The sequence below is a fragment of the Chiloscyllium plagiosum genome, chromosome 36, assembly GCF_004010195.1.
Source record: "Chiloscyllium plagiosum isolate BGI_BamShark_2017 chromosome 36, ASM401019v2, whole genome shotgun sequence".
In the NCBI taxonomy this organism is placed as follows: Eukaryota; Metazoa; Chordata; class Chondrichthyes; order Orectolobiformes; family Hemiscylliidae; genus Chiloscyllium; species Chiloscyllium plagiosum.
This window is the reverse complement of record NC_057745.1, coordinates 27,761,564-27,770,973: the sequence shown is the minus strand read 5'-3', so window position 1 is coordinate 27,770,973 and position 9,410 is coordinate 27,761,564. Positions and strand designations below refer to the sequence as shown.

Below are 9,410 nucleotides of genomic sequence, written 5' to 3'. Positions count from 1 at the left end.
ATCCCATGAATCAGTTGATTGAAACTTCTTTCATCCTTTCTTCAGTAAAAGAGGTTAAATCTGTGCTCAGCTTTCCAGACATAGTCTCACTAAGACCCTGTAACAGCTGTAGCAACATTTCTCTATTTTATGCACAACTCCCCTTCACAATAAACACCAACACATTTGCCTTTTAAATCATTTTCTGGGCCGATTGACTAACATTTGATTACTTCATTTCTTCCGAGTGCTTCATTTAATGCTTTCAGTTGAGCTGCCACTTCAGCGCAAATAATGATAAAGTCAAATTCTCAATGGGGTTGGGGTGATGGGATTGTCAGGATGTTCCGAAGATCCTTTGCAGATCTGTACTGGAATGGGATCCGGAAATTGGGAACAGGGAGCAGTGGGTGGGATGATTTGTGGATGCAGTGAGTGCATTTGTTCAACCATTAATTACTCAACTCTGCTGTGTGAATGTTTGAATATTTTAATAAGGTTCTGCCTTTTCGAGTCAGGATCACTGCTGTCAGTTTCAACAGCTGGCCTTGAAACTGAATCAAGGAGCCAGTGAGTGGACAGGAGGAAAAGCTTCACTTGTTTCCCACAGAAAAACAACATAGTCTCCCATCAAATTCTTACACGGTAAGGGATTTTTTTTCTTTCTTTAAGGGATTACCTGTGTAACAGGAAGGAGAAATTATTCACATTTATTTGCCTTTCACAGGCTCAGCAATCATTCTACACACACTTCCACAAATAACAATCTCAGAAATGAACAAATGATTTTGTTTAGTGATGGTTGTTGATAGAAAAATTTTTATCAGGACATTGGAGGACGTTACTCGCAAAATCTTACAGAGGCCGGAACAATGGGAGCTCCGGAGAGAAATGTGGCGGAATCATATGAGGATTCCAAGGAGGTTTTTTTTTTTCCCTTTTCCTTTTTCTCTGTTTTTTATTCTAAAACCCCCACACTATCGCCAAACAGCGAAAGTGCTTATTTATTCCCCAGCACCCATGGCGTGTGTGTGCAGGTCTAGGACGCAGTGAAGAACAACAAGGACATAAATCTTTATTTATATTCCACCACCAGGAGGAAAGGAAACACCAAGTGGCCAGTGACAAGCAGTGTCCTTCTCAACAAAGGGCAATGCTGAGTGATCAAAAAAGTGAAGGGGAGGGCAGGGATTAAATCAAAATAGAGTTGGAGGGGGAAATAAAACACCCCAGTCCCTGCAGTGCCCACCTCTCCCTGAAAACCTCGAGGGTGTTGGCAGACACCGAATGTTCCTTCTCCAGGGACACCCAGACACAGACATAACCAGAAGTGGGGCAGGCAATTGGCCTTAATGACCCCCTCCATGGCCCATGCCTGGACCTGTTTATAGCCAATTTGGCTAGGTTCAGGAGTAGGCCCACAAGGAGATCCTCTGACCTGCCCTCCCCTGCTGCACTGGGTTCCAGGGAGGTTTTTTTTTTCTTTATTTTTCCTTCCTTTTTTTTCACCCCCACACTACCAACTAACTGCGGTAGTGCTTATATTTTCCCCAGCACCCATGTTGTGTGTGCGTAGGTGTGAGACACAGTGAAGAACAACAGGCGTACAAATCTTTATTCAATTTCCACCACCAGGAAGAAGGAAAACACCAGGATGGCCAGTGACAAGCAGTGCCCTTCTCAGAGGGCAAGGATTACATCAAATCAGAGTTGGAGAGGGAAGTAATACGCTCCACTCTCTGCAGTGCCCACCTTTCCCTAAAAATCTTGAGGGTGTTGGTGGGCACCGCATGCTTCTTCTCCAGGGACACCCTGGCTCTGACATAACAGACAATCAGCCCTAACAACGCCCTGCTGCCTGGACCTGTTTATGGCCAGTTTGGCCAGGCCCAGGAGCAGACCCACAAGGAGGTCCTCTGACCTGCCCTCCCCTTCTGCAGTGGGTTCCAGGGAGGTCTATTCAACAACAGGAGCAACTTACTGCATCTTTAAGCAAATTACAGGCACCAAGATTGGGAGTCTCACTGGGCAGCAGTACATTACCAATTAAGGGGGGATTATTGCTCATTAATGGCCTCATTAACTGCACATCTCCCTCTGATATTCACCTTTCAATCCAGCCCCCCATCACAAGCCTACTGGAGGCCAAGAATTCTCAACATGGGGAAGTCAGAGTGAGTATCTGGTGATTTTGGTTCACCATTTGTTCCAAACAACCTCCTTGTTGGAAATCAGCCTCCAATATCTCAGGGCATGGTCCATGGACACCGGCCACACATAAGGACACTGGCAATGACATGTATTAGAGCTAAGAACCCTCAGGGCCCATCTCCAACCCCGCCTAGGTTGTGCTTTTGCATTTCAACACTGCACCTCAGGGTGGAATCATCATTGTAATGTTGTAGCAAGGGCATTTTGCATATAAGTCAATGCACCCAGCTCATGGACTGGACAAAGCTACTCTGTTTGCTCTCTGTCGAAGCTCTCACTTGGCTCACAGTATCCCTGCCTTACCTTGTGGTTTTACACTTGGCCCCTAGAGAGATGCTAGGCTCACTGTACTGCTATCTTGCTGTGCCACTCAGCTCAGATACAAATCCACGAAGCCTATCATGGTTGTCAGCAGTCCTCAGTCACGTCCTTTAGTCAGGGCACCCCAGGACCGTACGTCAAAGGCAGTCTCCATAATCAATGCAGGGGCTTGGACGTTGTCAGTCAGCTGCCTGAGGTGGTAAGAGTTAGGAATTTCTCCACATAACTAGTGAGGAACTAAATGACAGGCAGTGAACCTTAACTCTTTCTGCATTATTGTGAGCTGTTTTCCTTCTGGAATGAGAGAAGTTCAGGAATTAACGGAGCTGAAAATGGGTGGCAGAACTGTTACTTTTGGGGATGTGTCCTAGTGAGTGAGTTGCCAGCGCAGAGGGCACGCAGGGTTGGTGGTGTTGGGAGTCAGGGGTGGGTGAGAGGGAGTTGGGGGAGGCAGCAGTGAGAGTGCTAGAGCATCAGCATTGGCAGAGGCAGAGTGTGAGGTATCAGAGAGAAGGTGGTGGTAGTCACACTGACAGAGTGGAGAAGGACATTGACCTCATTCCTGCAGACAGCCAAAACTGCCCAAATTCGGGTGGCATGGTCTGATGGTGTGGCCTCCACCACAGGTCATGGGAGGAGAGGGCATCCCTTCTGTGCACCAAACCACCCACCGAGAGTTTTGGGTCCCTGCCCGCAAAGGGGGCTGTGCCAAATTCTTCATGTCAGCCACTTTCAGGTCAAAATATGCAGGGCACCACAGGACTGACAGCTCTCGTCCAGGTGCAACCCCTTCTCTCAAAGGTGGTGCCAGTGTGGGAGATGCTGGTTAATTCTGGGATATTGTGATACTGGCACATTGTCCTGGCTACAACAAGCGGTAAGAATTATCAAACTCCTACAGAATGAAAGCAGGCCATTCAGCCCAATTATCTCACACTGACCCTCTGAAGTGCATCCCACCCAGACCCAACCTCATCCCTGGTCTCTATGAGCAGTTTCCCATGGCCTCTCCACATAATGTACACAACTTTGGAGTGTGGGAGGAAACTGGAGCACCTGGAGGGGACCCAAGCAAACACAGGGAGAATGTGCAAACCCACACAGACAGTTGCCTGACGGTGGAATCGAACCCAAGTCCCTAGCATTTTGGGGCAGCAGTGCTAACCACTGAGCCACCATAGAGAGAGGGATGCCATGGGGTAGTAGATAAGTTTGATAAGAAACAGTGAGAGATCTGATTTGGCCTTGTTGCAGGAAACATTCCGAAAAATGTGACAAACCAAACACCGGCCAAAGGAAAATGTAAAATTCAGCCCTCCCATTCTTTTTTTTTGGTGTTCAGCTTTGATGTCCACCTGAGAGAGAGATTAATTGCTGTTATTGAACCCGTGACCCGTCGAAAAATATGGGTTGGGTGTTCAGGTCTGGCCTCAGAGACTTGCTCAATCTAAACCTACCCTCCAGTGGAGCACAGAGGGAGTGTGACACTGTTGGATGTCCATCCGGCTGGATTTTCTGTGGATTGGCAAGCTTACAATAATTGCCACCTGGCCCTTTCTTTTCAATGGCAGCAGAGAGGCCTGCGTGTGTGAGAGCAGATTGTGAACATCCAAGGAGCAGGAGAATCGACGTTTCGGGCATAAGCCCTACTTCAGGAATGTGGAGGGTGTGCCAAGCGGGCTAAGATAAAAGGTAGGGAGGAGGGACTTGGGAGAGGGGCGTTGGGAATGCGATAGGTGGAAGGAGGTTAAGGTGAGGGTGATAGGCCGGCGTGGGGTGGGGGCGGAGAGGTCGGGAAGAAGATTGCAGGTCAAGGAGGTGGTGCTGAGTCTGAGGGTTGGGACTGAGATAAGGTGGGGGGAGGGGAAATGATGAAGCTGAAGAAATCTGAGTTCATCCCTTGTGGTTGGAGGGTTCCCAGGCGGAAGATGAGGCGCTCTTCCTCCAGGCGTCGTCTTGCCATGGTCTGGCAATGGAGGAGGCCAAGGACCTGCATGTCCTTGGCGGAGTGGGAGGGGGAGTTAAAGTGTTCAGCCACGGGGCGGTTGGGTTGGTTGGTGCGGGTGTCTCAGATGGCCTCCTCCATCGCCAGACCATAGCAACACGATGCCTGGAGGTAGAACGCCTCATCTTCTGCCTAGGAGCCCTCCAACCACAAGGGATGAATGCAGATTTCTCCAGCTTCCTCATTTCCCCTCCTCCCACCTTATCTCAGTCCCAGCCGTCGGACTCAGCACCGCCGTCTTGACCTGCAATCTTCTTCCCGACCTCTCCGCCCCCACCCCCTCTCCGGCCTATCACCCTCACCTTAACTTCCTTCCACCTATCGCATTCCCAACGCCCCTCCCCCAATCTTAGCCTGCTTGGCACACCCTCCTCATTCCTGAAGAAGGGCTTATGCCCGAAACGTCGATTCTCCTGCTCCTCGGATGCTGCCTGACCTGCTGCGCTTTTCCAGCAACACATTTTTCAGCTCTGATCTCCAGCAGCTGCAGTCCTCGCTTTCTCCTGAGAGCAGATTGTGCCCAGATCTACCTTGAGAGTGCGGAGCTATACTCCCATTCTGACAGGAGTTTTGCAGAGTGGAGCTGTCAGAGGATGCCCGAAACGTCGATCCTCCTGCTCCTCGGATGCTGCCTGACCTGCTGCGCTTTTCCAGCACCGCACTCTCAACTGTCAGAGGAAGGCAAACCTTTACACAGCAATCAACCACCCGAATGTAAAGTCCAGTCAGCTGCTGTCAAACAGTAAATACATCAGGTAAGTGTGAGATAGAGGGGGGTGGGGGTCACGGGTAGGGTGCCAAGGGGAAAGGTGCCGGGGGTAGAGGGCCAGGGTGCAAGTTGGCAAGGGAGCCAGGTAAATGATGCGGTGTTTAGGGTAGGTTGGCCTTGGTCAAGTAATCGGGTCCAGTGGGAATGGTTGGCTATAGGGCTTGGGGTGGTTGGGGGTGGGGGTGAGAAGGTTGAGGAGAGTCACGTCCAGAGGTTGGGGAGTTGGGATCTTTGGTGGGTTGTGTGGAAGCAGATTGGACACAGAAAGGGAAGAGGCGCTTTGGGCTGGATCCCTTGAGGAAGGATGGGGACTGATCACATACACAGTTTGGAAAGGGAGCACAGGTGATGGTCTGGGTTGGGGTAAAGGGGAGCAGTTCTAGAGCAGGTGGAGGGGAATTAACTGCCAGGGCATGAAATGGGAGGTTTGGTCAGGGGTTTGTGAAGATAGATTGATATCTGAGGGTGAAAGGGTGTCAGGTCCAAAACCGAGGAAGAGGGTTTCGCATCTGGAGCTGGGGAGGTTGGGGTGGGGGTGTCGTAGGGAGTGTCAGGTCAGGGTCTGGGGGTGTAAGGGATCTAGATGAAGTACAGTTGGGGTGCATGAGGTCACTACGTGGTCAGTTAAATAATTAGTCAGGAATTAGACAATGTATTTAATGGTCTAAGTTTTCCAGTGTATCTAATTACTTAATTTCAATAGAATGTTCCAAATTCTCTGACTTAAATGTAGACTTTCGGAAAGTCCCAGGCATAGGGAAGTAACCGAATGAAGTCATCAATTTTACGGGCAATTCTTAAGAAGTCTGCTCTGATGGGGATTCTGCAGCATCCCCCACCCCTGCACATGTCACTCCCATCTACGCTGGAGTAATGACTGTCCGCTGAGTGAAAACTCTGGACATCTTTCAACTGAGGTGGAAATCTAGGTCACGTGGACATTGAAGACAGGCTGAAGAACATTAACTCTTAATCAGCATTACTAAGTGAAGGAATAGATTATCTGGTCATTTGTGCTCTTTGAGGAAGGAGACTTGCTGTGTGCAAATTGGCCGTCCCTTTAAGCACCATGTTACAACAGAGACAGCAACTACTTGACTTGTTGTAAAGTACTTTGGGACATCTGGTTGTTTCCTTCCTTCTCCTGACCTCGATGTGAGAAGTCTACCAGCTCAGCCTTGTTGACAGTAGCCTTGTATTTCAAAAACGCATTCAGGTCACTTTGCCCTGGTCAGTGCTTGACCTCGACCGGATTCCTCCCTTTATTCTTCTTTTTCTTTCCTCTCTAATTGGCAGCTGAGATGGTTACGGGAAAAAAAAGGAAGTGCTCAGTTTCTGCGTGATGTCTCCCAGGACTGAGATCAGTGAATCAGTCTATATGCAGTCGTCAAATGATTTGGCAGCAATTTGCAGCTTCCTGTCTCAGCATTATTCTGCATTGCAGCCTCTTTTCATCTAGTCAGTTCGGCTGTGGGTTAGATTAGTGCTGCTTTCACCTTTGGCCTACTGAGTTGATGGTGAGAACGTGGGGGTTATTTTCTGCAAGATGTGCAAACATTTACAAATGTGCCAGAAAGGGAAGTTCTGGCAGTTTTAAAAATCTGATATAGTTAACAAGACAAAACCAGCAACTTCCGTTGCACTTTAGCAGATCCATTTTGATGAATGAAGACAGAAAAGAAATGACAGGAAAATAAGTGTGATATGTCAAATATGTTATGGAAAAGCATACAGTTAATGGCAGAACCCTGATCAACAATGACGTACTGAGGGATCTTGGGTTCAGGCCCAAAGCTCCCTAAAAGTGCTCACACAAGTAGCTAAGGTGGTAATGAAGGCATACAGCATGCTTGCCTTTATTGGTCAAGGCATTGAGTACAACAATCAGGACATCATGTTGCAGCTTTATAAGACTTTAATTAGGCCACACCTAGAGTACTGTGTTCAATTCTGGTTGCCATATTACAGGAAGGATGTGGAATGGGCACAGAAGAGGTTTACCAGGATGCTGCCTGGATTAGAGGGTATGAGCTATAAGGAGATGTTAGAAAAACTCAGGATGTTTTCACTGGAACGGCAGGGGCTGGGGGTGAACTTGATAGAAATCTATAAAATGATAAGATGCACAGCTAGGGTTAACAGTCAGAATATTATTCCTAGAGTTGAAATCTCTAACACTAGGCAGCATGCATTTAAAGTGAGAAAGGGAAGATTCAAAGGAGACATGAGGGGGAAATATTTTTACACAGAGTGTGGTAGGAGGTTGGAACGTGCTGCCAGAGGTGTTGATGGAGGCAAATACAATAGGGGTATTTGAGGGGCTTTTAGATACGCACATTGAGATAACTGCACAGAGGCTGATATCCCATTACCAAGTCAGCCTTTATTTACTTGTGTACAGTACACTGGCTGTAGCCAGCCAGCTCAGAGTTAGTGCCCTGATCTGAAGAGATTCTAAATATCCTGTTCATTTTTTTTCTTTTTTGTACTGCGGTCGCGCTTATTTTATCCCCAGCACCCATGGGTGTGTGTGTAGGTGTGAGACACAGTGAGAGACACAAGGTGTACAAACCTTTATTCAATTTCCACCACCAGGAAGGTAGGAAAACACCCGAGTGGCCTGTGACAAGCACTGCCCTTCACAAAAAAGGGCAATGCTGTGTGAAATCTCCTGTTCATTTTTTTTTTCTTTTTTTTTTAAACACCTGAGTGGCCAATGACAAGCAGTGCCCTTCACAATAGGCAATGCTGTGTGGTCAAACAATGAAGACACTCCTGTTTATTTTTTTTTAATATTTAATCCCCACCCTATCGCCTAACTGCGGTAGTGCTTATTTTTTCTCCAGCACCCATAGTGTGTGCGCGTGTGCGCAGATGTGAGACACAGTGAGAGACACAAAGTGCACGAATCTTTATTCAATTTCCACCACCAGGAAGATAGGAAAACACCCGAATGGCCAGTGATAAGCAGTGCCCTTCACAAAAACAGGCAATGCTGTGTGAAATCTCCTGTTCATTTTTTTTTTCCTTTAACCCCCCCCCACTAACTGCAGTAGTGCTTATTTTATCAGGGGTGGGTGTGGGGGTTGGGGGTGGGGGTGTGTGTCACAGCGGGAGACACAAGGTGTACAAACCTTTATTCAATTTCCACCACCAGGAAGATAGGAAAACACCCGGGTGGCCTGTGACAAACACTGCCCTTCACATCAAAGGGCAGTGCTGTGTGATCAAAATGGTGAAGGGGAGGGTAGGGACTAAATCAAAATAGAATTGGAGGGAGAAATGATGCGCTCCACTCCCTGCGGCGCCAACCTCTCCCTGAACAACTCCAGGGTGTTGGTCGACAGCGCGTGTTCCTTCTCAAAGGACACCCGGGCCCTAACGGAACCGCGGAAGAGGGGCAAGCAGTCGGCCCTAACGACCCCCTCCACGGCCCGCTGCCTGGACCTGTTGATGGCCAGTTTGTCCAGACCCAGGAGCAGACCCACGAGGAGGTCTTCAGACCTGCCCTGCCTCCTCCGTACCGGGTGTCCGAAGATCAGGAGCATGGGACTGAAGTGCAACCAAAAGCAGAGGAGGAGGTTTTTAAGGAAATCAAAAAGGGAGTGCAAACGCCCACACCCAATATATACATGCTCCACGGACTCCACAGCGCCACAGAACAAGCAGTTGGGCTGGGAGTCCGTGAACCACCGCAATCTGCGGTTGCAGGGGACTGCTGCGTGCAGCACCCTCCACCCCAGATCCCCGAGAGAAAGGGGGAGGACTCCCGCGTAGAGAGCCCTCCACTGGGGATCCCCACCGCCCGGTGGCAAATGGGCACGCCAAGGCGTGTCCGGACAGTGGATGAGGGGGGAGAAGAGGTGGACGGTGTGCAGCAGCAGTCTATATAGGGCCCTCCTTTTTACCCCCTGGAAGGGAACAAAATTAAAATTCCGGAGGAGGCTCAGGTTGTGGGGCACAGGCTCCCGTGGGAAGTACGGAACCTTGGGGCCAATGTGAAATTCCGTCCAGGCTGGGGTAAGCGCGGACGGGATCCCACCGCACACCTGAGCGTCCTCCAACGGGTGCACTACGTCGGGTCTGAGCTTCCGCCGTTTTAAGGCGTCGGATGGTGGTGGCCAC

General features: G+C 49.2%; 1 long non-coding RNA gene across 1 annotated transcript in view; it reads left to right on the top strand.

Moving 5' to 3' along the window:
* The first annotated feature begins 521 nt into the window (after window positions 1–521).
* LOC122541069 overlaps window positions 522–9,410 on the top strand; it is a 27,096-nt gene continuing 18,207 nt past the window's right edge. Inside the window, exon 1 of the long non-coding RNA XR_006309513.1 lies at window positions 522–624. This is a non-coding gene — a long non-coding RNA (uncharacterized LOC122541069). The remainder of the gene's footprint in view (window positions 625–9,410) is intronic.